Source organism: Amia ocellicauda, unplaced genomic scaffold (assembly GCF_036373705.1).
Source record: "Amia ocellicauda isolate fAmiCal2 unplaced genomic scaffold, fAmiCal2.hap1 HAP1_SCAFFOLD_34, whole genome shotgun sequence".
Taxonomy (NCBI): Eukaryota; Metazoa; Chordata; class Actinopteri; order Amiiformes; family Amiidae; genus Amia; species Amia ocellicauda.
In genome coordinates, this window is record NW_027102909.1 from 442,614 (window position 1) to 468,368 (window position 25,755).

Genomic DNA, 25,755 nt, shown 5'->3' on the forward strand with positions numbered 1-25,755 from the left:
GGTAACTTCATCGTAGCTCTTAATACTCTCTTTCTGTCTCCAGGAGATATAATTGAAGAATTGTACACGTACCCGGCTACTTTCAACACCCTTTGCTGCACTGATATTTTTCCATCCATTTTTCTTTTTTTTTTTTTTTTTTGCTGGAAGTTCCGTCAATACCCGCCAACCTTTAAGAGACATCATGCAGCCAGGCCTCTCGGCTTGCGGCCACACCGTCCTGAATGCGCCCGATCTTGTCAGATCTCGGAAGCTAAACGGGGCAGGGCCTGGTCAGTACTTGGAAGTGTGACCTCCTGGAAATACCAGGTGCTGCAAGCTTTTTACGTCTCCTGGGTAACTTCATCGTAGCTCTTAAAACTCTCTTTCTCTCTACAGGAGATATAATTGAAGAATTGTACACGTACCCGGCTACTTTCAACACCCTTTGCTGCACTGGTATATTTCCCTCTATTTTTCTTTTTTTTTTTTGCTGGCAGTTCCGTCAATACCCGCCAGCCTTTAAGAGACATCATGCAGCCAGGCATCTCGGCTTGCGGCCACACCATCCTGAACGCGCCCGATCTCGTCAGATCTCGGAAGCTAAACGGGGCAGGACCTGGTCAGTACATGAATGTGAGACCTCCTTGAAATACCTCGTGCTGCAAGCTTTTACGTCTCCTGGGTAACTTTATCGTAGCTCTTAATACTCTCTATCTGTCTGGAGGAGATATAATTGAAGAATTGTACATGTACCCGGCTACTTTCAACACCCTTTGCTGCACTGATATTTTTCCCTCCCTTTTTCTATTTTTTTTTTTTTTTTTTTTTGCTGGAAGTTCCGTCAATACTTGCCAGCCTTTAAGAGACATCATGCAGCCAGGTCTCTTGGCTTGCGGCCACACCGTCCTGAACGCGCCTGATCTCATCATATCTCGGAAACTAAACGGGGCAGGGTCTGGCCAGTACTTGGTTGGGTGACCTCCTGGAAATACCTGGTGCTGCAAGCTTTTTACGTCTCCTGGGTAACTTCATCGTAGCTCTTAATACTCTCTTTCAGTCTGGAGGAGATATTATTGAAGAATTGTACACGTACCCGGCTACTTTCAACAGCCTTTGCTGCACTGATATTTCTCCCTCCATTTTTTTTTTTTTTTTTTTTTTTTTGCTGGAAGTTCCGTCAATACCCACCAGCCTAAAGAGACATCATGCAGCCGGGCCTCTAGGTTTGCGGCCACACCGTCCTGAACGCGCCCGATCTCGTCAGATCTCGGAAGCTAAACGGGGCAGGGCCTGGTCAGTACTTAGATGGGAGACCTCCTGGAAATACCAGGTGCTGCTAGCTTTTTAATTCTCCTGGGAAACTTTATCGTAGCTCTTAATACACTCTTTCTGTCTGGAGGAGATATAATTGAAGTATTGTACACGTACCCGGCAACTTTCAACACCCTTTGCTGCACTGATATTTTTGCCTCCGTTTTTCTTTTTTTTTTTTTTTTTCTTTTTTTTTTCTGGAAATTCCGTCAATACCCGCCAGCCTTTAAGAGACATCATGCAGCCAGGCATCTCGGCTTGCTGCCACACCATCCTGAACGCGCCCGATCTCGTCAGATCTCGGAAGCTAAACGGGGCAGGACCTGGTCAGTACTTGAATGTGAGACCTCCTGGAAATACCTGGTGCTGCAAGCTTTTACGTCTCCTGGGTAACTTTATCGTAGCTCTTAATACTCTCTTTCAGTCTGGAGGAGATATAATTGAAGAATTGTACACGTACCCGGCTACTTTCAACACCCTTTCCTGCACTGATATTTTTCCCTCCATTTTTCTATTTTTTTTTTTTTTTTTTATGCTGGAAATTCCGTCAATACCAGCCAGCCTTTAAGAGACATCATGCAGCCAGGCTGCTTGGCTTGCGGCCACACCGTCCTGAACGCGGTCGATCTCATCAGATCTCGGAAGCTAAACGGTGCAGGGCCTCGTCAGTACTTGGATGGGTGACCTCCTGGAAATACCAGGTGCTGCAAGCTTTTTCGTCTCCTGGGTAACTTCATCGTAGCTCTTAATACTCTATTTCTGTCTGGAGGAGATATAATTGAAGAATTGTACACGTACCCGGCTACTTTCAACACCCTTTGCTGCACTGATATTTTTCCCGCCATTTTTATTTTTATTTTTTATTTTTTCTGGAAGTTCCATCAATATCCGCCAGCCTTTAAGAGACATCATGCAACCAGGCATCTCGGCTTGCGGACACACAGACCTGAACGCGCTTGATCTCGTCAGATCTCGGAAACGAAACGGGGCAGGACCTGGTCAGTACTTGGATGGGAGAACTCCTGGAAATACCAGGTGCTGCCAGCTTTTTACGTCTGCTGGGTAACTTTATCGTAGCTCTTGATACTCTCTTTCAGTCTGGAGGAGATATAATTGAAGTATTGTACACGTACCCGGTTACTTTCAACACCCTTTGCTGCACTGATATTTTTCCCTCCATTTTTCTTTTTTCTTCATTATTTAGCTGGAAGTTCCGTCAATATCCTCCAGCCTTTAAGAGACATCATGCAGCCAGGCCTCTTGGCATGCGGACACATTGTCCTGAATGTGCCCGATCTCATCAGATCTCGGAAGCTAAACGGGGCAGGGCCTGGTCAGTACTTGAATGTGAGAACTCGTGGAAATACCTGGTGCTGCAAGCTTTTTACGTCTCCTGGGTAACTTTATCATAGCTCTTCATTCTCTTTTTCTGTCTGGAGGAGAAATAATTGAAGAATTGTACACGTACCCGACTACTTTCAACACCCTTTGCTGCAGTGGTATTTTTCCCTCCATTTTTCTTTTTTCTTTTTTATTTTGCTGGAAGTTCCGTCAATACCCTCCAGCCTTTAAGAGACATCATGCAGCCAGGCCTCTTGGCATGCGGACACATTGTCCTGAACGCGCCCGAACTCATCAGATCTCGGAAGCTAAACGGGGCAGGACCTGGTCAGTACTTGAATGTGAGACCTCCTACAAAAACCTGGTGCTGCAAGCTTTTACGTCTCCTGGGTAACTTCATCGTAGCTCTTTATACTCTCTTTCTGTCTGGAGGAGATATAATTGAAGTATTGTACACGTACCCGGCTACTTTTAACACCCTTTGCTGCACTGATATTTTTCCCTCCATTTTTCTTTTTTCATTTTTTTTTGCTGGAAGTTCTGTCAATACCCTCCAGCCATTTAGAGACATCATGCAGCCAGGCCTCTTGGCTTGCGGCCACACCGTCCTGAACGCGCCCGATCTCGTCAGACCTTGGAAACTAAACGGGCCAGGGCCTGGTCATTACTTGAATGTGGGACCTCCTGGAAATACCTGGTTCTGCAAGCTTTTTACGTCTCCTTGGTAACTTTATTGTAGCTCTTAATACTCTCTTTCTGTCTGGAGGAGATATAATTGAAGTATTGTACACGTACCTGGCTACTTTCAACATCCTTTGCTGCACTGATATTTTTCCCTCCGTTTTTCTTTTTTTTTTTTTTTGCTGGAAGTTCCGTCAATACCCGCCAACCATTAAGAGACATCATGCAGCCAGGCCTCTCGGCTTGTGTCCACACCGTCCTGAACGCGCTTGATCTCGTCAGATCGCGTAAGCTGAACGGGGCAGGTCCTGGTCAGTACTTGGATGGGTGACCTCCTGGAAATACCAGGTGCTGCAAGCTTTATACGTCTCTTGGGTAACTTCATCGTAGCTCGTAATACTCTCTTTCAGTCTGGAGGAGATATAATTGAAGAATTGTACCCGTACCCGGCTACTTTCAACACCCTTTGCTGCACTGATATTTTTCCCTCCATTTTTCTTTTTTCTTTTTTTTTTGCCGGAAGTTCCGTCAATACCCTCCAGCCTTTAAGAGACATCATGCAGCCAGGCTTTTTGGCTTGCGGCCACACCGTCCTGAACGCGCCCGATCTTGTCAGATCTAGGAAGCAAAACATGGCAGGACCTGGTCAGTATTTGGATTGGTGACCTCCTGGAAAAACTAGGTACTGCAAGCTTTTTACGTCTCCTGGGTAACTTCATCGTAGCTCTTAATACTCTCTTTCTGTCAGGAGAAGATACAATTGAAAAAATGTACACGTACCCGGCAACTTTCAACACCCTTTGCTGCACTGATATTTTTCCCTCCATTTTTCTTTTTTCTTTTTTTTTTTGCTGGAAGGTCCGTCAAAACCCGCCCGCCTTTAAGAGACATCATGCTGCCAGGCCTCTCGGCTTGCGGCCATGCCGTCCTGAACACGACCGATCTCATCAGATCTCGGAAGCTAAACAGGGCAGGGCCTGGTCAGTACTTGGATGGGTGACCTCCTGGAAATACCAGGTACTGCAAGCTTTATACGTCTCCTGGGTAACATCATCGTAGATCTTAATACTCTCTTTCTGTCTGGAGGAGATATAATTGAAGAAATGTACACGTACCCGGCTACTTTCAACACCCTTTGCTGAACTGATATTTTTCCCTCCATTTTTCTTTTTTTATTTGCTGGAAGTTCCGTCAACACCCGTCAGCCTTTAAGAGACATCATGCAGCCAGGCCTCTCGGCTTGCGGCTACACCGTCCTGGACCCACCCCGTCTCGTCAGATCTCGGAAGCTAAACGGGGCATGGCCTGGTCAGTACTTGGATGGGAGATCTCCTAGAAATACCAGGTGCTGCAAGCTTTTTACGTCTCCTGGGTAACTTCATCGTAGCTCTTAATACTCTCTTTCTGTCTGGAGGAGATATAATTGAAGAATTGTACACATTCCCGGCTACTTTCAACACCCTTTCCTGCACTGTTATTTTTCCCTCCATTTTTTTATTTTTTTATTTTTTATTTTTTGCTGGAAATTCCGTCAATACCCGCCAGCCTTTAAGAGACATCATGCAGCCAGGCATCTCGGCTTGCGGCCACACCGTCCTGAACGTGCCCGATCTCGTCAGACCTTGGAAACTAAACGGGCCAGGGCCTGGTTAGTACTTGGATGGGTGACCTCCAGGAAATACCAGGTGATGCAAGCTTTTTACGTCTCCTGGGTAACTTCATCGTAGCTCTTAATACTCTTTATCTGTCTGGAGGAGATATAATTGAAGTATTGTACACTTTGTCTTAGGGACAGTCTGGCTAGCAGTGACTGAGTGGTTGACAGACGACAAGCAATGGAATGTACGTGCTCTGTGATGTCATAGCAGTCAGCTGAGAGAGGCTCGTGATGTCATCACTGAGCTGTCTGTCTGTCTGTCTGTCTGTCTGTCTCTCTCTCTCTCTCTTTCTCTCTCTCTCTCTCTCTCTCTTCCTCTCAATTCAATTCATTTGTATTGTCAAAGCAATTGGACATACATACATACATATATATATATATATATATATATATATATATATATATATATATATATATATATATATATATACATACATACATACATCCATACATGCTAGAAAGTCATTACAATGTTATCTTAAAGGCTAACTAAGCAGAACATATATCATTATAGAACAGAGTTCATAGGTCAACACATGGTTTTAGGGAACAGGCACGTAGGTCATACCGTTTGACAATGTCTCCAAGGTTCTCATCGTAAATAACAAACAGAAATCAAACTATCTTCTGGGCTGACCTTCTAGCTTGACCGTATCTTTCTTAAGTATACAAGAGAGAAAAACAGGTGTAAGAAAATAATTTCTAATTTTCCTTCTACACATATATACATACATACATACATATGTAGCGTTATGTTGGGTGTATTTGGATAAGAGCATTTGGGCTCTGAGCTGAAGCACTGATCTAAAGAAGACCTCTCCCCCCCCAAAGTTATCAGATTTCCTTAGCTCATCAGCTTGGAACTGGTTTGCATCAAAGTGACAGTTTTGGGGAGGATGGCACCGAGAAGAGGCCAAATAGTTTGGAATTCTGCTATGAGATGTCTGGAGAAAGGGGCCTGTAGGTGATAAAAACTCTTTGAAGTGGATGAGAGCCGAAATCCCGACATAGAGCTACGAACCCAGGCCAACCGGCATTTCCAAAAGATGGCATGGATTGACATCAGTCATAAATAAAGCCTCCCTCCAATAGGACACTGGGGGCTGAAACCGAAATCCAATCTCAAGAACTCAGGGACCAATCACCTACTGATCTGACAGACTATAAGGAACAGCGGACAGTCTTTCTCTCTCTCTCTCTCTCACCTGAACCAGAAACTCGCTGCCACAGCTCAACCTGTAGCTCTGTTGCCAGAACCGGAATCAGAAACCAACCAAGTCTTTGCCGGCAACAGAAGAGTTAAACTGGGAGAAGGAGATTGAGCGAATAATTATTTTAAAGGACTTTATTAAATAAATAACTTCACAGACCCACCTGATCAGTGGAGTTTTACAGCTGGACAATTGACTAAGTCGACTGAATACGAAAGTGTCAGTCACTTAAATAGCTATTTGAGTCTTAAGAAACTTGACCCTTGGAACAAACAGGGCCCTGCTTTCCTCAAAGACTTCGTCTTCAAGTAACTACGGTGGAACCATGCTTACAAAGAAGATTTTGTGCACAACCTTGGAGCCTTCAAACCAATGGAAAATCTGTTTGGAAAAGACTCTACATTCGCGAAACCCCAACTTCCAGGTGCATCGACTGAGTGGAAGTTCTTGGACAAAGCCGAACCGGACTGCCTTTGTTCCAAACCACACGGACCTCGTGCCGTGTGCTGTTATCTGAGCCCGAAGCCAGAGAGGCCTCTCTGCGACGAAGTTCACATAAGTTTAACAGTTTGGAGTTTGTGATTCATGACATTTGAGAAATCAATTAGAAATGTTAATCTGTGATTCATAACTCTAGAATGTGTAATATCATTTAGTTTTCTTAAATATAAATGTGAGTTGCATTAAACTGTTTTGTTGATAATTTTAGAAATAAAATCTGTCAACGCCGAGAAATATCTTCTCATTCCTGTTTAACTGTTTAGTCTGAAATTGACACAAGTTAATAGACATTAGATTATTGGTGGCCCTGCCTATCCTTAATCATTGAATAATAATCAGTTAAGGGAAATTGTGGTAACAAATAGGATCTTTCTCGGCACCTAAACGTAAATGAGACTGATATATATATAACGAGAAGTTACCTGACATAAATACTAACCTGCGTAGTTATTTAATGTCTGACTAATAATACTAACGAGAGACTCACCTTCGTCTTACTAACCGGTATTGTAGTCAATGTGTTTATAACCTTTTTTGTTTAATGATTTGTGTGTTATCATATGCGATCCCATGGTCTTTGATTTGGTCACGGAAGTGATTTGTCTTTGATTTGTTGATCTAGAGTTGAATTTTAATTAGTTTTTCCCTTTTGTATAATTAGTGTAGTGCTACATTTAGTCTTTGTTTTTGAATAAATTTGACAATTTATATCTTTGGAATTGGTGTCTGCATCCAATTATTACAGAAAATGAGTTCTACAAGATTCCAGGATTCGTGATAAGGTGATACTATAAATTCACTTCTTTAATTGAATTTTATAAGTGTACCTTACGCTACACCTTTGACCACCACGTCTTCCTCCTCCCACTGCTTGACCTCTATTGTGACCTGGATCACCTGCCGGCTCCATGTTATCGCTGTGTTGTTGAGGTGGATAGCACGCATTTCACTCGATACTCGTACCACAATGTGAAATCAATCATCAATAACCAGTTGGCAGTATTGGAAAAGCAATTACAAGGGCCTGCATACATACAGTAATGTCAAATCTGATGTGGAAGAACAATTCCTTTATCCCTCTGTTCTCCACCAGGGTTGTGCTGATCGCCTCGATTGGCAAGTTTGCAGTGTGAGGAGTGGATCCATGTCGTCGTTCCTAGGCACTTCACAGCTGTGTGGGTGGTCAGGAGCACCTGGTAGGGCCCTGTCCACCTGGGCTGTTGGGAGGACTTTCTCTTGTGTGCTTTGATATACACAGTCATCTTGCTGGAAGGGGTGGTAAACCTGCTGGGATGGTTCAGTCTGGGCGGCTTTCATCTGTGAATGGACAGCTTCGAAAGCACGTGTTAGTCCCATACAAAAAGACAACATAGCATCATCCATCAAGTGGATGTCCATTTCCCTTACAGACAATGGAGGAGTGATGGAGAGTCTCATAAGTCATCCCATAATAATCTCACACGGAGAAAGACCTGTTTTTCTCAATTTGCTGACGATTTCATTGTCATTAGGACTATAGGAAGGGGATCTGGACGTTTGAGTCCTGTTTGTTTGCATATATTAGACAGCTTATTCTTTAATATCCCATTTTGTTTCTCCACTGCTCCAGCTGACTGAGCCTGATGGGGCAGTGAAAATGTTGTTTACCTCGCAGGGCTTTGCATAGTTCCTGCACTATTGTCCCAGTGAAGTGAGTGTTCCTATCACTGGAAATTTCCCTGGAATGCGAAATCTACATATAACATCCCTTAACTGTATTTTTGCTACTTTTACTACTTCAGCCTTCCTACGGGATAGGCTTCAACCCATTTAGAACACCTATATATTATTACAAGTATATATTCATATCCACAACATTTAAGCTCTTGAACACAATCTATTTGCATATTGCAGGATTATGAGCTTGACAAATGTGGCAAGTTCTACAATATTGCTAAGCTGTTACTATAAAACCTGGGGCAAACCAATTTAAAAGACTGATGCACACATCCCCCCTTTGCCCGTGTGGCCAACACCATGCGCCACATGGGCAAACCAGGGAAAGAGTGCCTGTGAGGCAACCAATGCATTAGCAAATGTTTGAGCTCTCTTATGGAAGGTGCAGTGGCCAGTTGCAATTTCCTGGAGCTTTTACAGTGCATCTCAAATTAAATTTCATCCAGCCCCAGGTCATAAAAGTCAAACCCTAGTTACGACATACATAACACATACATTTTGTTGCTTCAAAGAGAATACAAAAGTCAGCAAAACATTCTTTTTTACAAATTCAGTTTGTAAACTGTATTGTACATATATTTGTTGCGTTTTGATTTATAAACATTATACATTGTACAAATCTTAAGTGAAGGGCAATGGACTGATTCTGACTTCATGGCTGTCATTCTATTCATTTGAATAATGTGACATCTCCACTAATAGTACATTATAAATTAAACTATCAATAGAAGAATATGTGCTACTGCGGACATCATCTGAGCAGTTTCACAATATATTGTAGATTCCTATAATCTGGAAAACCTTTAATTATAGTATTTTAACTTATTTCTCCACTGAGTCAAGCATCACTTCAGCGTAGTGGACCTCAGCATTGGTCTGTTCAAGTTGCTGTGAGGCTGTCTTTAAAGCCGCGCCCTTGGCCTACTGTGTCTCAACAAGAACACCAGCATCTTCTCCATATGGGTCAGACATCGGTTCCTTCAGGACACGATTCATAATATGCATATCTGCCATGTGGAATAAATCAGTCTGAAGACACAATGTGTGGTTCACACAACATCAGAGATCGTCCTTATAAAAGGCATCTCTATCACATTAGTTGACATTCGCACAATCTATAAGGTTTCTAGTAAAGGGACAATTCAAAATAATAATAATCTTGATTCCAATTTATCTCATTTATCAAATTATTTCAGTACAGCACTCAGCTGTCGTCAGCAGCATCATATCTCCTGTGTTTATTGAATCAGCTTTACTTCCTAGTGTAGATACTCTTTTTGTGTGGAGTTGTCAAAGTTTCAAAACAATGTGCTTATCTTTGTCCTTTTATCTAACTTAAATACCTGAGACCATTACAATAACTATTACAGCAGCTCCTTCAACACCATAGTTAATAGTAGTTGGGTAAATGATGGCAGTTATTAATCTTTGTTTCTCAATTCATTTTTTACCAATAAACCATAATTTGAAATTATTTCCATACTCCTATTATTCCTATTTTCATTATTATTAGTTTTATGCGGTTGTCATCTAGTATGTGACGTATTCGTCTGTATCAACATCAATATTATTATCATTATTAATACAAGCAGTGTAAATTACCATTCATTACACTCTTGCTCTGTTTGTAATAAGTTATGAACCCTTACACGTACTTACAGTCTCTGCCTTGTCTCTGACTTCTCTCTCTCTCTCTCTCTCTCTCTCTCTCTCTCTCTCTCTCATCTCAGGCTGCTTGTCTGCTCAGGCGAACAGGGGGAGCAGAGGAGCACATACGGCCCTTGCCCCCTGCCCCCCTCTTCCTAATTGATAGGGTATTTCTGTTTGTGAAAGGACTATTTCCAAACAGTTTTATAACTTGCCATGACTATGTTTCATTAAATTAGTTATGTTACACCTTTAGTTATACCTGTAGTAACTTCATTATTTTCCCTCATATTCCAGTCAATCACCATCAGAGTCTCTCGTGGCAGTACATTTGTCTCACACAGAACAAACTCTCCTTTCTCAACCGCTTTCAATTTTGGATAACATCGCACTGCATCCCAACAGCTGTTCTTTCTCCTATTCCTAATTTCTTACAAGAAAATGCAAGTTATATTTGATCGATTTGTATTATTACTATTTATATACATTTCACTACATTATTGTAGTTAATGAATGTATTTAATCTTTGGAAAATAAGCCTTTTCATTGATCTGAATAATGATGTCCAGGTACTTCAGGAAAGCACATTTTCAAAAAATGTGTCCAGTCAATGATTTCCCCAACTAAGAACCTGCGTGGGCACTAAGACTGTCCTCCTGCGTGGCTCATGTCTTTATTGTGTCACTTCCTCCTATTGAAGTCCAATCTACACCAGTACAGGTTCAGAAGAACTGTTCCCGAATCCAGATTGAACTGATCAATAGTTAATTTCTTACCTACACATTGTATTTAGGGATCTATTACTAGGGATTTAAAAACTCTTCATTGTGGAACTCATAGCTTCCAAATGAGCACATCGTTAATTTCCTGGAGTATCTGGTTATCTATTTATCAATATGTAAGAAACCTTCACCGAATGTTTGTGGTTGCCTCGGATTCCTATTTCTAAATTTGGCTCTAATTCCATTTCTAACATGTTACTTTTAACTTCTGTATTCGTAAGACCTATTTAAATAACTTAATTTTGTATTATTATTTCTGTTTGCAATAGCATTCTGTGTACAGTTAAATGCTGACTTTCTTGTAGGTCTGTTATTACAACATATTTAACTGGCGTTTTTTAGCTATCATTCTGTAACTATTTGTGACTTATGACTCTCTTAGTCATATTCTGGACTATACAGTACATGAAAAAGTCAAAATATGGACATTTACCTTGCGCAAACTGAAAACGTACAAACATACAAAGAGACACATATTAATTTATATCCATAGTAAATTCAGATACCATGGTTTTGGTTGGCATGTTATATTGACCTGCAGTGTCTCAAACTACCCTTATTTATTACTTATCTAGTAATTTTCCTTCAGTATCTTGAGGACTGTCATTTATACTGAAAAACATATATATATATTTTTAATTTGTCTTCGGGGCATTCAGATTGAATTATGCCTGTTGTCTTTTCTTTCTTTTCTCTAACAAATGTTTTAAGATAGCTAGCTTTGGTTTCTCATTTCTTAATGCTTTGTATTCCTATTTTGCAAAACCGTTTTTAGGTGCTCAAGTCTATCTGAATCAAAAGTCCCATCTTCTGGAAACCTTAATTTTCTGTCACCTATTGTCCAGTCAAACGCACCGCTTCACTCCATAGTTATCATACATGTACCTTACATGTGTACCTTTAAGTGGCGGGTCGCCCGTCTTACTAGAGCTGTTCCCACACAGTAACACGTTTTCCCATTTTCTATGTATCGTTTTGTACACAACAACCAAGGCGTGCAAGCCCGCAAAATAACAATAAACGACAGGGGAGAAAACATAGCAAAAAACAAGAAAACACAAATAATACTAAATCCTATATAGGAATAACAACAAACATGCTTTTCAATGTTTGCATTTATAGAACTTGTATATAACTTAATGACTTTTCTTCATTTACCATAAACACTATAAACTTCTATAAACTATAAACACGTTATTTTATATTATCACCGGCGTATCAGATATTGAACAATTAATTAGCGCTCCTTTTTTTTTTTTTTTCTAATAGTAGGTCAAACCCACTTAAGCCTGCGGGAACCCAGACAGGAAAACACAGTCCTGTTCCTTCACAAACAAGAAGACACAGTCAAGTCTATGGTAACCCTAAGAAACCATGCTCCTCGGTTATTGGTGTCAATGGATCTCATTATCCTGAAACTTTCATGATCGAAACATGGAATACTGTTTGTCAGTTTCCATAAAACTATGCATTAAGAGTAATGCAACAGTCACTTATCATTTTGAGCAGCTGTATCAATTGATAGTTAGATCTTTGTAATGAAATGAATAGACAGTGATCTCAGATGTAATGTGTGAATTGCATTTTGAAATGGTAATACTTTGATGTAAGTTGTGTCATTTTAGTTCAATGAACAAATGATCTGAGGTTGATGTGTATTGTATCCAAGCAATTGTAAAAAAGTGTTAGAGTTTTGAAAAATGTGCATTTTGATCATCGGGTGTGAGTTTAGTGTCTAGAGTTTTGAAAAATGACATCAAGGTTCTGAAATGAGTGCCAAAGTGATTGTAAAAAAGTGTAATATCAGGGGACAGTGGCTATTACTGATCTGGCCTTCCGTGGCCTCTGTATTAATGTAACAGGTCACATTGTATGTATACACTGATACTTGATAGTATAATATAGTACAAGTAAAAAACATACATAGGTATCATAGAAGTATTTTGCAGAAATGATTTTGGATAGTTATCAAAATGGAGAGGAAATGCTAAATCCAGTCTCCCCAGGCTGAGCTTCTATTGCTGCACCTGCTAAGTGGCTGCTGGCCCCACTATATGGATAGAGCCACACCTAGTACAAGAGTCTCCCCATTGCTATTTATATCTCCCTATCCAATCTTATATACGTGTCAGGGTGGGGTGCCTATTCCCCTGCATGCTTTGAAACCTATAGCACCTGGGACGCACACTTGGGATCCGGTTCCTCTGCCCCTCACATACACATGAGGAATCCTAGGTGCTCAATACGTCATACTGTCTCGTTCATCTCATGTGTAAACTATGGACAAATACATGACTAAACGTGTTTAGTTGCTTTTCCCAGAATGCTTTGCGCCACGATATGCAAATAACTATGATTGGCTCCCTGACATTACCCACACTGCGACTGATGCTACCCATTTCACTACCCAACAAAGACCCATAATATGCATGTGTCTGTCTGTCTGTCTGTCTGTCAAAGTATGTGTCTGTGTCTGTTTGTGTGTGTTTGTGTGTCTGTCTCTGTGTGAAAATGTGCCTGTCTCTGTGTGAAAGTGAGTGTGTCTGTGTCTGTGTCTGTCTGTCTGTGAAAGTGAGTGTGTGAAAGTGTGTGTGAGTGTCTGTCTGTCTGTCTGTCTTTGAAAGTGTGTGTGAGTGTCTGTCTGTCATGTAACTTGCACATCTGTTAGGGCACCATATGCAGAGATGTACACATATTGTTCCTTTTCCATATACACTCACCTAAAGGATTATTAGGAACACCATACTAATACTGTGTTTGACCCCCTTTCGCCTTCAGAACTGCCTTAATTCTACGTGGCATTGATTCAACAAGGTGCTGAAAGCATTCTTTAGAAATGTTGGCCCATATTGATAGGATAGCATCTTGCAGTTGATGGAGATTTGTGGGATGCACATCCAGGGCACGAAGCTCCCGTTCCACCTGTAGCGTAAGGTACACTTATAAATTTCAATTAAAGAAGTGAATTTATAGTATCACGAATCACGAATCCTGGAATCTTGTAGAACTCAATTTCTGTAATAATTGGACACAGACACCAATTCCAAAGATATAAATTGTCAAATTTATTCAAAACAAAGACTAAATGTAGCACTACACTAATTATACAAAAGGGAAAAACTAATTAAAATTCAACTCTATATCAACAAATCAAAGACAAATCACTTCCGTGACCAAATCAAAGACCATGGGATCGCATATGATAACACAAATCGTTAAACAAAAGAGGTTATAAACACATTGACTACAATACCAGTTAGTAAGATGAAGGTGAGTCTCTTGTTAGTATTATTAGTCAGACATTAAATAACTACGCAGGTTAGTATTTATGTCAGGTAACTTCTCGTTATATATATATCAGTCTCATTAACGTTTAGGTGGAGAGAAAGACCCTATCATTACTTGTTACCACAATTTCCCTTAACTGATTATTATTCAATGATTAAGGATAGGCAGGGCCACCTATAATCTGGTGTCTATTAACTTGTGTCAATTTCAGACTAAACAGTTAAACAGGAATGAGAAGATATTTCTCGGCGTTGACAGATTTTATTTCTAAAATTATCAACAAAACAGTTTAATGCAACACACATTTATATTTAAGAAAACTAAATGATATTACACATTCTAGAGTTATGAATCACAGATTAACATTTCTAATTGATTTCTCAAATGTCATGAATCATGAACTCCAAACTGTTAAACTTATCTGAACTTCGTCGCAGAGAGGCCTCTCTGGCTTCGGGCTCAGATAACAGCACACGGCACAAGGTCCGTGTGGTTTGGAACAAAGGCAGTCCGGTTCGGCTTTGTCCAAGAACTTCCACTCAGTCGATGCACCTGGAAGTTGGGGTTTCGCGAAAGTAGAGTCGTTTCCAAACAGATTTTCCACTGGTTTGAAGGCTCCAAGGTTGTGCACAAAATCTTCTTTGTAAGCAGGTTTCCCCCGTAGTTACTTGAAGACAAAGTCTTTGAGGAAAGCAGGGCCCTGTTTGTTCCAAGGGTCAAGTTTCTTAAAACTCAAATAGCTATTTAAATGACTGACACTTTCGTATTCAGTCGACTTAGTCATTTGTCCAGCTGTAAAACTCCACTGATCAGGTGGGCACAGGCGGGCAGCGCAGTCTGTAAAGTTCTTTATTTAATAAAGTCCTTTAAAAGAATTCTTTGTACGGCTCAATCTCCTTCTCCCAGTTTAACTCTTCTGTTGCCGGCAAAGACTTGGTTGGTTTCTGGTTCCGGTTCGGGCAACAGAGCTACAGGTTGAGCTGTGGCAGCGAGTTACTGGTTCAGGTGAGAGAGAGAGAGAAAGAAAGGCCGTGTTTGTCCTTTATAGTCTGTCAGATCAATAGGTGATTGGTTCCTGAGTTCTTGAGATTGGATTTCGGTTTCAGCCCCCAGTGTCCTATTGGAGGGGGGCTTGATTTATGACTGATGTCAATCCATGCCATCTTTTGGAAATGCCGGTTGGCCTGGGTTCGTAGCTCTATGTCGGGATTTCGGCTCTCATCCACTTCAAAGAGTTTTTATCACCTACAGGCCCCTTTCTCCAGACATCTCATAGCAGAATAACAAACTATTTGGCCTCTTCTCGGTGCCATCCTCCCCAAAACTGTCACTTTGATGCAAACCAGTTCCAAGCTGATGAGCTAAGGAAATCTGATAACTTTGGGGGGGAGAGGTCTTCTTTAGATCCGTGCTTCAGCTCAGAGCCCAAATACTCTTATCCAAATACACCCAACATAACGCTACATACCCCCTTTCTTGAATGGGACTGAGGTCGACTAGGGCGTTATCCCCTTCAAGACAAAATAAGACGTTAAGCATTTATCTCAAAGTTATGTAACAGAATTCAACAGTGGACTTCACCATTCATGACCCCGAGAAATCAAAGAAAACAAACTAATAGTTCATTATTTAAGCAGAATGTATTCCAATCAAATTGACAATCCTATACTAGCACATATACAGGTTACATATTATAACACAAGTACATTAAAACAAAAAAACAATTGGTATTACTCAGTATTGAGTATGGTTACTGACGGTAACCAATAGGTGGAAGTTGATTAACAGAGGGAGGTGACTGGGAATTCAGGTGTTATTCAGGCACCTGACCTTCACTATGTCTATAATAGTTGGTAGGGACCTGGGTTCGAATGGTTGGCTTACATGGTAAGCCGGTGCCCCCTTTAGGGACATGCACAAAAAATGGTCTCATTGGGAAGTTGTACCTTGGTGGCTGTATCATATCTGTCATTCAATTCCACAGGCTTTGGTGATTCAACTTGAGCCCACAACCTGTTCAATAGGTCCTGACCAATGATCAACTTCTCTGTTTCAAATTTGGAAATATAAACTGGATGAACCAACTTAATCTTCCCAAAGGTGAACTCTAACAATGCCTTTTGAGTGAGCTGTGCCTTAGTCTCTGTGTAACTTGTAATGTTCACACTACAAGCTTCCACTTTCAGTCGTTGGTCTGAGGTTTCCATAATTTGTTTCAGGTTGCCCATTGTGGTGGCAGACATTAAACAAATTTCAGCCCCAGTGTCCAACAAGGCTCCTCACTCCCACACATTCTCAATGGTCACTTCTATGTAAACTTGCTTGGCTCTGCCTCTCTGTGTCAGATCACCCAGTAACATCACCAAAGGTTCAGCTTGCCTGCAGGCAACTTCCCCCACTGGGAGGTCCCAGTGGGCTGATGTGTCAGAGAAACCCCCCTGCTGTTCCTCACATCCAATCAAAAACACAGAGGCGGGGACAGGGGGTGGTTCCAGAGCTAGTCATTCCTTAGGTGGCGAGTCCGGCCCTTTACCCTGGCTACTAACTTCCAGTTTGGGAAGAGGGGGCAAAGGGAGCAGAGCTAAGCGTAGCAGTAGCTCAGAAACTGCAACATTGCTCAGAGACTGAGTTAACCCACCTAGGCTAGGAGCAGATTTCTTTTTTTTATTGTAAGCCTGGGTGTCTTGGATTCCATCCTTGGGAGGTTCTTTCCTTCTTTGAATCTCTGTCCCCTCTAACTCCAGTGGAGAAATAGGGCTCTCAGAGCGCCTTGCCAGTACTTGGGTGCTTGAATCTTTACGATCAGAAATGCTATTGTACTTGCTTTCCCAAGCTTTCTGTGCCATTTTTTCGAATTTCAGCTATGTTCATATACGTTGCGTCTGCATGTAATATGATCATTTCCTTAATCGTTGGGAACAAATTAGCAACAAACAACCCTTTAAAGCTCACCTCTTCCTCGGCCCCGGGTCGATCTTGACCCGCAAAATAGGTTTTCCTAAGCTTTTCATAGTAATCACGGGGGGACTCATGCTTACCCTGTTTGATCTGGTGTGCGGCAGTCACTGCTGCCACTGGATCAATGAACCTGGAATAGTCCCTAACTAATGCTCTGCACAAGCGTTGAAACCTATCGCAGACCATGGACCCTTGCCTCTCCATCCAAGAATGGACTTTGCGAGAGGTAGTTTTGCGGATTAGGAGAACCTTTTCCTTCTCCGTAGCCTCAGGATAGAAACTCAAAGCATACTTAATGTCCTTAATATACGCTTCCACATTTCCTTCCTTGTCTGCTGGGTTAAAGGTTTCACAATCTTTAGCCAGTTCTCTCAACTGGCGCATGTTAACCTTTCGGTCTGGACTCTCGGGAGAGGAAGTTCGTCTGTGCGACGAGCTTCTTACCCTGGATGGAGAAAGACTACAGGGAGGGGTACGATCAGGACGAGGCAACCCGAGGCCTAAATGTGGAGACGGTGTGCGACTCCGTGCATTGGCCGGTTCCGGCTGTTCCTTTATGCTGTCAGGTGTCAGCTTTGCAGCCCACCAAGAGGCAGCTTTCAGGGCCCCTATTTGTTGCTTGAGACGCTCATTTTCAACTTCAGTTGATTTGAGTTCTCCCCTAAGCACCTGATTTACTCTCCTCATTTCTTCACTGTCCCTTTTTAAATGTATGACCTCGCCTTCGAGTATCTCCATTTTTACAGTGCCCAAATCTTTCTCCCTGACTGTTTTGCAAAGACGCATTTCCAAAACATCCCGGTCCTTCAAAACTATCCTTTCATTTTCAACCGCTTTACATCTGTCATTTTGCAGACCTTTTACTTGGATCAGAGTTGTTTCCAATTCAACTTGACATTGTCTTAAATCATTTCCTAATTGCTCTCTCTGTTCAATTAAGTCCTCTTTTTCAGCATTCAACACAATGACTTGTTTTCCACAAGTATCTAGCTTTCCTTCAAATTCTAAAACCATTCCATGCCGTTTGGCTCTTTCTTCTTTCGCTTTAGCATACTTTTCTCCTAGCTTTTTCAGTTTTTCAAACTTGCTTATGATCCAGTTCACTACCCTTGAGCTCGCAAGTGCTAAGCTAGCCATAACTTTCATCACCTCTATCGACTCTTTTTCGAGTTGCGTCGTAGTGTCGTTTACCAACTGAGTTCGACGCGACTCTACTTCAAAGTCCAAACTGCCTAGGCGTCCAAGGAATTCAGGAATCTCTGTTCCTGGTACCTTAACAATCAATGCTTCACATGGGGACATTTGGGTAATCATTGTTTTGGCTATTCAGTAACAACCCAACAGAACAGTACTCGATTAATCACCTAATGACTCTAATGCCAACGCTTAGGATATCAACAATTTATCACAAGTAACTAAAACAGACTTAATCTTTTGTGACTTTGGATTTATGACTGATGTCAATCCATGCCATCTTTTGGAAATGCCGGTTGGCCTGGGTTCGTAGCTCTATGTCGGGATTTCGGCTCTCATCCACTTCAAAGAGTTTTTATCACCTACAGGCCCCTTTCTCCAGACATCTCATAGCAGAATTCCAAACTATTTGGCCTCTTCTCGGTGCCATCCTCCCCAAAACTGTCACTTTGATGCAAACCAGTTCCAAGCTGATGAGCTAAGGAAATCTGATAACTTTGGGGGGGAGAGGTCTTCTTTAGATCCGTGCTTCAGCTCAGAGCCCAAATACTCTTATCCAAATACACCCAACATAACGCTACACACCACATCCCAAAGATGCTCTATTGGGTTGAGATCTGGTGACTGTGGGGGCCAGTTTAGTACAGTGAACTCATTGTCATGTTCAAGAAACCAATTTGAAATGATTCGACCTTTGTGACATGGTACATTATCCTGCTGGAAGTAGCCATCAGAGGATGGGTACATGGTGGTCATAAAGGGATGGACATGGTCAGAAACAACGGGCCGTGGCATTTAAACGATGCCCAATTGGCACTAAGGGGCCTAAAGTGTGCCAAGAAAACATCCCCCACACCATTACATCCACCACCACCAGCCTGCACAGTGGTAACAAGGCATGATGGATCCATGTTCTCATTCTGTTTACGCCAAATTCTGACTCTGAAATCGAGACTCATCAGACCAGGCAACATTTTTCCAGTCTTCAACTGTCCAATTTTGGTGAGCTTGTGCAAATTGTAGCCTCTTTTTCCTATTTGTAGTGGAGATGAGTGGTACCCAGTGGGGTCTTCTGCTGTTGTAGCCCATCCGCCTCAAGGTTGTACGTGTTGTGGCATCACAAATTCTTTGCTGCATACCTCGGTTGTAACGAGTGGTTATTTCAGTCAAAGTTGCTCTTCTATCAGCTTGAATCGAGTCGGCCCATTCTCCTCTGAGCTCTAGCATCAACAAGGCATTTTCGCCCACAGGACTGCCGCATACTGGATGTTTTTCCCTTTTCACACCATTCTTTGTAAACCCTAGAAATGGTTGTGCGTGAAAATCCCAGTAACTGAGCAGATTGTGAAATACTCAGACCGGCCCGTCTGGCACCAACAACCATGCCACGCTCAAAATTGCTTAAATCACCTTTCATTCCCATTCAGACATTCAGTTTGGAGTTCAGGAGATTGTCTTGACCAGGACCACACCCCTAAATGCATTGAAGCAACTGCCATGTGATTGGTTGGTTAGATAATTGCATTAATGAGAAATTGAACAGGTGTTCCTAATAATCCTTTAGGTGAGTGTATATGTATGTATGTATGTATGCATGTCCAATTGCTTTGACAATTCAAATGCATTGAATTGAGAGAGAGAGAGAGAGAGAGAGAGAGAGAGAGAGAGAGAGAGAGAGAGAGAGAGAGAGAGTTGTAGTCCAGACCACTGCAAAATTCCTGCTGAAGTGATCTGGATCACCACCCAATGGCCCAAGGACCACTGCAAACTTGGATTTCAATGTATTTGTGTAATCTGTGTTGCAATAGCACCTACCATGTTCCTTTGTGGTGATCTGGTTAATTCTGATCTGGGAAAACCACAATCCTGCAGGTTTAATAAGTCTCTCTACACATCAGTCCCTGAGTACCTTCAACCAATGGTCATTTTGACCAATTAAGCCCAAGATTTGAGTCAATTAAGTTGTCAAGGACTACCCAGTGAAGACGTGAACTCACGACTAGGTCACACTGTGAGCTCACCAGAGCAGACATTACACTGAGCTCACTGTGAGCTCACTTAGCGCTTTTCCAGCGACATGGTGACGGTGCTGGAGCCGGAGCCGCTGCCCTTAGCCGGTGGCTAACCCACCTCTATGTTACAAATGTTCCCTAAACACCTATTTTGCAAGATCAATAAAAATCCTTTAGGAAATTTAAACTTTTACTGACACACATAGTTAATAGCAATGTATTATAACTTTACCAAAAATAATAATCTGTATATCTTTAATTGTTTAGACGTTATTAAGATATAATGCATCTTTCACATAGGGAACATTTGTAACATGTTAGGAAAAACAAACAAATGATTTGAAAATATTCATAATTACAGCATACAATTTGTCAGGCTTCATAACAATGGTATTTATAACATACTCTGTAAAAATCAAGCAAATAGCATTTGTGGTTCACGAGAAAATATGTATATATAATCAAAGCTATCAGACTATAGCAGCCGGTGTATGAAGACACATACGATTATACAGCATTATTTGGCAGCTTCGCAAGACCTAATTTGAAACGTTGTTGGTAAGTTAGATAATTAGTGGGGACCCTCTATTTGCAGTTCTTCCCCTCCATAATTGCTAAAATAAAGTTTTACTGACATTTTATTGACCCTACCACTGCATAGGGCACATCTGTAACATGAACGCTACTGAATGGCACATACATTGAAAACTACGGAGAACTGAGACAAATCCACTTTACACTTCATAAATAATCTTAAAACGTTTCCAACCAAGGCAACACCCACTTGAAATACGTTCATTCTCATTTTTGGTAAACAAAAAGAGAGATTGTTACATATGTTCCCTATGATGCATCTACAGAGAGAGAGAGAGAGAGACAGACAGACACTCTCTCTCTCTCTCTCTCTCTCTCTCTCTCTCTCTCTCTCTCTCTCTCTCAGCTGGGAGTGTGTGGGAGGGGTCTGCAGTGAGCGGGAGTGCTGCTGAGAGCTCTGTCCTTTGGCTGCGTTTTTTTGTTGCTTTACTTTTTTCAGTTTGTTTATTTTGTCTTCTGTTTTCAGTGCTTTTCTTATTGTGGGGGAACAGGGGAGGGGAGGGGGGAGTACCGGTAGTTCTTCCCGGGTCGGGGGGTCGGACCCCCTGAATGCGTCTTTTGAAAAACTGACCCGACGCCATGGAGTCAAGATCGCTCCGGTGCAGTTCTGCCCCCTAGAGCAGTGTGTGTTAGCGGTTGGGGAGGTAGCAGGGTGTGAAAATATCAAGTCTGCTGCCATTGTTATCTTCTTAAAAACCACTGATCTGCTCAATCAGCTAGTGGCTAATGGCACAGTGTTAGACGACACTTTCACCCCGGTGTTGCCGCTCGCTGCTCCTGCCCGGAAGGTAACGCTGTCTAACGTCCCTCCGTTCATCCGCACCGGCTCGGGCAGCTGATGTCCGGCATTAAGAGGGTCCCGCTGGGCTGCAAAGCCCCGCAACTGAAACACGTCGTGTCCTTCCGAAGGCAGCTGTATATGATCCTCAATAACATCAATGAGGATCTTAATGTCATTTTTAAATTTAAGATCGACAATACCGACTACGTCGTGTTCGCTACTTCGGAGTCCATGAAGTGTTTCAGGTGTGGGAGCGAGGGGCATGTCGTGAGGAACTGTCCCGAGCAGGACAGGGAGCGGGAGGAGGAGCGGGGCGACGCGGGGAGGAATAGAGACACCGGCCCGCAGCCACAGATGCAGCGGGCAGACAGAGATCGAGCCCCGGCGGAGGAGACAGTCGCCGGTCGGACCGATGGTACCACTGATGCCGTGACGGGGGAAGAGCTGCCCGGAGGCGATGACGCACAGCTGGGGGACGGGGTCGAGGCAGCGGGGGATAGTGACGACCGAGACGCCGGGGGGAGATGGTGTTGAGGCGGTGCACGGGGCGCTGGTTAGTGACGAGGAACAACCTCAGCAGCCAGCAGACGGGCGGACAGACACACAGGGTGTAGCCGAGGAGGAGGCAGGGCCAGGCTCGGCGGTACAAGCCGAGGCGCCGGGTGGAAAAAACGCACTAAGAAGGTGCTGGGAGGGAGCACGGACGGTGTTGGTAAATAGTGGCAGTAAAAGAAGTGGTGGCACAGTAGTGAAGCTGGGGTAGCGAGCGGCTTGGTGGGGAAAGGTCCGGCTACACGCTGGAGCATCGCGGCTCGGAGTGACAGTGAGGGCGGCTTCACGGATTCCTCTCTCGCCTCCTCGTCCTCGGTGAGTCAGAGCTGCAGTGAAGGATATCAGGAGGTTTTTAGAGAAAACAAAGGGAAAGAGGTCTGTTGTAGTGGAGCAGTTTTTCCCAGATCGTGCACGCCTGCTGGCCTCTATTAAGTTTTTACAGAAACCCTGACCTATCAATTTGTACAACACTCACTGAAAACCATGGTTGGGGTCAATTCCTGTTTTTCAATTCCAATTCCTCCTACAAATCAATTCAAAATTGCAATTACTTTTTGCATTCACAGAATATTCTTTATTGGAATTGAATTGAAAAGGGAATTAAAAATTGAATTGGAATTGACCCCAACCCTGTTGAAAACAAAACAAAAAATACAGATCTGGTTCTTCAAATCTTCACTCTGGTTTCATTCTGTGTCGTAGTTCATTTATCTTGCTGTTAATTGCACCACCAATTACACTCTTTGGGGTACTGGGCAATTTTTTCAAGGTAGCCCCTAAAAAACATGTATCACATAGATTTAATGACTTGCACATAGATAAAATACAAGAATTACCAGGTCTAATGTAATGCATATAGTCATTAATGTAGGATTATGAAGTTATGTTGAAAAACTTTATTTAATAATCAGTATTATTAAACTATTAGACAGTGCACATTAAGAGTCTGTATTGTGGTTCTAGATTACTTCAGTATGATCAACTATAATACATTACTCTGGAATCTAAATTACTGAAGAATAACATTTATCAAGGTAAGGAATTATTTGCTATAAATAAAAAAACTTACCATCAACCATACGGTTTCGAAGACATTGGTTTTCATTTTTAAGTCTTGTGTTTTCCTTTTCGAACTGCTTAACTTTTTGCTGTAGCTCAACTTCACTGGACTCTTTAAATGTCTGTAGAATATGACGGGATCTAATTCTTGAAGCTCCATCGGTTTTCTCTTATTTTGTGCTGTATTCAGAGAGAAAAAGAGTTTAAAATGAATATATATATATATATATATATATATATATAATGAAAATGATTTAAAAAAAACAATCCTGCAATACATTTATTTTATATTTGCAGTAATTATCTCACCGGTAACTGTGGTTCATCAAGGTCACTATCATCTGAAATTTGAAGTTTTTTGTTTGGTTTAGGTACTCTCTTCATTTTAGGACAGGGCATTTTTGTTAGGTCATTAAGTTTTCTTCTTAGTTCGCCTTCTTTTCCTAAAATAAAAATAAAATAAATAAAACCCTGCATTATGTCCACAGATATTTGGGGATTATATTTATTTGTCATAAAAATACTGTGCTTTGACCATACAAATTAAGATGAACAGCCAACACTGAATCAAAACTGAAGTTAAATTATATCTGGTTTAATTTATTTTGTGATTTGGGGGATTTTATTGTAAAGCACAACACACAATAAATCGATCTTACAAATGCCAGTCAAGTATGACGAGTTTTAGCGCCCTCACCACCACCTACCATGTTATAAGAGTATGTTAGAAGTACAACACATTAATAACTTAAACATTCATTTCAAATATACTGTGATTGTATATATCAAATAGCATGTAAAGACTTTAATGTTTTTTTTTTAAATAAACATTGTTACCAGTCATAATGATCTGCGCTTCATGGACAGGCCATCCACCTTTTGGAGGTTTGTTCGTGTCTCTCCACTCTGCTCTGAAGTTTCGAGTCGTCTCTTCGTCATCATCAGCAATGCTGAATAAATCAAAATTGCGAAAGCAAGCAGTGGGAATCACGCTGTAAGAGTCTTTGTCGACCCCGCTTTCCCACTTCACCAACGCGTGCATCACCGCCATACTACCTTCACCTTCTCGTCCGTTTTTTCTGCGCCTTTTTCCCCCGACAAGTCACGGCACAAAAAACAGTCCCGCTCTGCATTCTGGTACTTGGCGTTCTTAATAACACCAACAGGGTGTAATCGCATAGACCACTCGAGTATAAAGTACTACATATCCCACCAGTTACTGTTTTTTTTCATCTTCTGAAACTGCAATTTAGCACTTTCAACTGTTTCTTAGTGATTCCTAGAATTACTAACCGGTATTGTAGTCAATGTGTTTATAACCTTTTTTGTTTAACGATTTGTGTGTTATCCTATGTGATCCCATGGTCTTTGATTTGGTCACGGAAGTGATTTGTCTTTGATTTGTTGATCTAGAGTTGAATTTTAATTAGTTTTTCCCTTTTGTATAATTAGTGTAGTGCTACATTTAGTCTTTGTTTTTAAATAAATTTGACAATTTATATCTTTGGAATTGGTGTCTGCGTCCAATTATTACAGAAATTGAGTTCTACAAGACTCCAGGATTCGTGATAAGGTGATACTATGAATTCTCTTCTTTAATTGAAATTTAAAAGTGTACCTTACGCTACATACATATATATATATATATATGTATGTATGTATGTATGTATGTCCAATTGCTTTGACAATACAAATGAATAGAATTGAGAGGGAGAGAGAGAGAGAGAGAGACAGACAGACAGACTGACAAACAGAAAAACAGACAGACATAGACACACACACACACACACACACACAGAGCCAGCCAGCCAGCCAGCTCAGCGATGACATCACGAGCCTCTCTCAGCTGACTGCTATGACATCACAGAGCACGTACATTCCGTTGCTTGCCGTCTGTCAACCACTCAGTCACTGCCAGCCAGACTGGCTGGCTGGCTGGATGGGGGGGCTGCTTGCTGCTGCTGCGTACCTTAGCAAGCTTATTTGCTTGACCGGCCTTCCTACTCCTCTGCCCACATGCCCACCTATGCCCGATCTGCTGTTCACCTGGATCACAGCTCCGCCCCAACAAGGCAGATCCTCCCAAAAATGGTACAAACTCACCCACGATCCCCTCCACGGAAAGCTTTAGCAAAAGGCAAAAGCGTTATACGTAATGAAGAGGAACCCGAGTCCAAGACGCATCCGACCAGCCATACATATTTGTGTGTATTAAAGATCACATTTTCTTACATTTAGTTTTTCTGTACTTTATTACATCTTATTGTGATTTATAAATGTATTGTTTCTTTTCCATATGTATGTATGTATGTATGTGTGTGTGTGTGTGTGTCTGTCTCTGTGTGAAAGTGAGTGTGTGTGTCTGTACGTGTGTGTGCCTGTCTCTGTGTGAAAGTGAGTGTGTGTGTGTGTGTGTATGTCTGTCTGTGAAAGTGTGTGTGTGTGGGTGTGAGTGTCTGTCTGTCTGTCTGTCTGTCATGTAACTCGC

The 25,755-nt window shown here is 41.9% G+C and overlaps 3 non-coding genes and 12 pseudogenes across 3 annotated transcripts; 14 read left to right on the forward strand and 1 right to left on the reverse strand.

Moving 5' to 3' along the window:
* Positions 1 to 202: 202 nt before the first annotated feature.
* Positions 203 to 321, forward strand: LOC136732365 (uncharacterized; annotated as a pseudogene).
* A 210-nt stretch (positions 322 to 531) lies between these two features.
* On the forward strand, positions 532 to 650 carry LOC136732575 (uncharacterized; annotated as a pseudogene).
* A 220-nt stretch (positions 651 to 870) lies between these two features.
* LOC136732490 (uncharacterized) lies at positions 871 to 989 on the forward strand (annotated as a pseudogene).
* Positions 990 to 1,205: 216 nt separating this feature from the next.
* On the forward strand, positions 1,206 to 1,324 carry LOC136732204 (5S ribosomal RNA). Its single transcript, XR_010809845.1, has one exon. It is a non-coding gene; the product is annotated as a 5S ribosomal RNA (ribosomal RNA).
* A 225-nt stretch (positions 1,325 to 1,549) lies between these two features.
* LOC136732390 (uncharacterized) lies at positions 1,550 to 1,668 on the forward strand (annotated as a pseudogene).
* Positions 1,669 to 1,887: 219 nt separating this feature from the next.
* Positions 1,888 to 2,006, forward strand: LOC136732432 (uncharacterized; annotated as a pseudogene).
* A 550-nt stretch (positions 2,007 to 2,556) lies between these two features.
* On the forward strand, positions 2,557 to 2,675 carry LOC136732518 (uncharacterized; annotated as a pseudogene).
* A 216-nt stretch (positions 2,676 to 2,891) lies between these two features.
* LOC136732117 (uncharacterized) lies at positions 2,892 to 3,010 on the forward strand (annotated as a pseudogene).
* Positions 3,011 to 3,224: 214 nt separating this feature from the next.
* LOC136732103 (uncharacterized) lies at positions 3,225 to 3,343 on the forward strand (annotated as a pseudogene).
* Positions 3,344 to 3,556: 213 nt separating this feature from the next.
* LOC136732645 (uncharacterized) lies at positions 3,557 to 3,675 on the forward strand (annotated as a pseudogene).
* Positions 3,676 to 3,890: 215 nt separating this feature from the next.
* LOC136732663 (uncharacterized) lies at positions 3,891 to 4,009 on the forward strand (annotated as a pseudogene).
* A 216-nt stretch (positions 4,010 to 4,225) lies between these two features.
* Positions 4,226 to 4,344, forward strand: LOC136732181 (5S ribosomal RNA). Its single transcript, XR_010809818.1, has one exon. It is a non-coding gene; the product is annotated as a 5S ribosomal RNA (ribosomal RNA).
* Positions 4,345 to 4,553: 209 nt separating this feature from the next.
* On the forward strand, positions 4,554 to 4,672 carry LOC136732620 (uncharacterized; annotated as a pseudogene).
* A 221-nt stretch (positions 4,673 to 4,893) lies between these two features.
* LOC136732379 (uncharacterized) lies at positions 4,894 to 5,012 on the forward strand (annotated as a pseudogene).
* Positions 5,013 to 25,327: 20,315 nt separating this feature from the next.
* Positions 25,328 to 25,442, reverse strand: LOC136732146 (U5 spliceosomal RNA). The gene has a single exon (XR_010809784.1). It is a non-coding gene; the product is annotated as a U5 spliceosomal RNA (small nuclear RNA).
* Between the last annotated feature and the right edge of the window lie 313 nt (positions 25,443 to 25,755).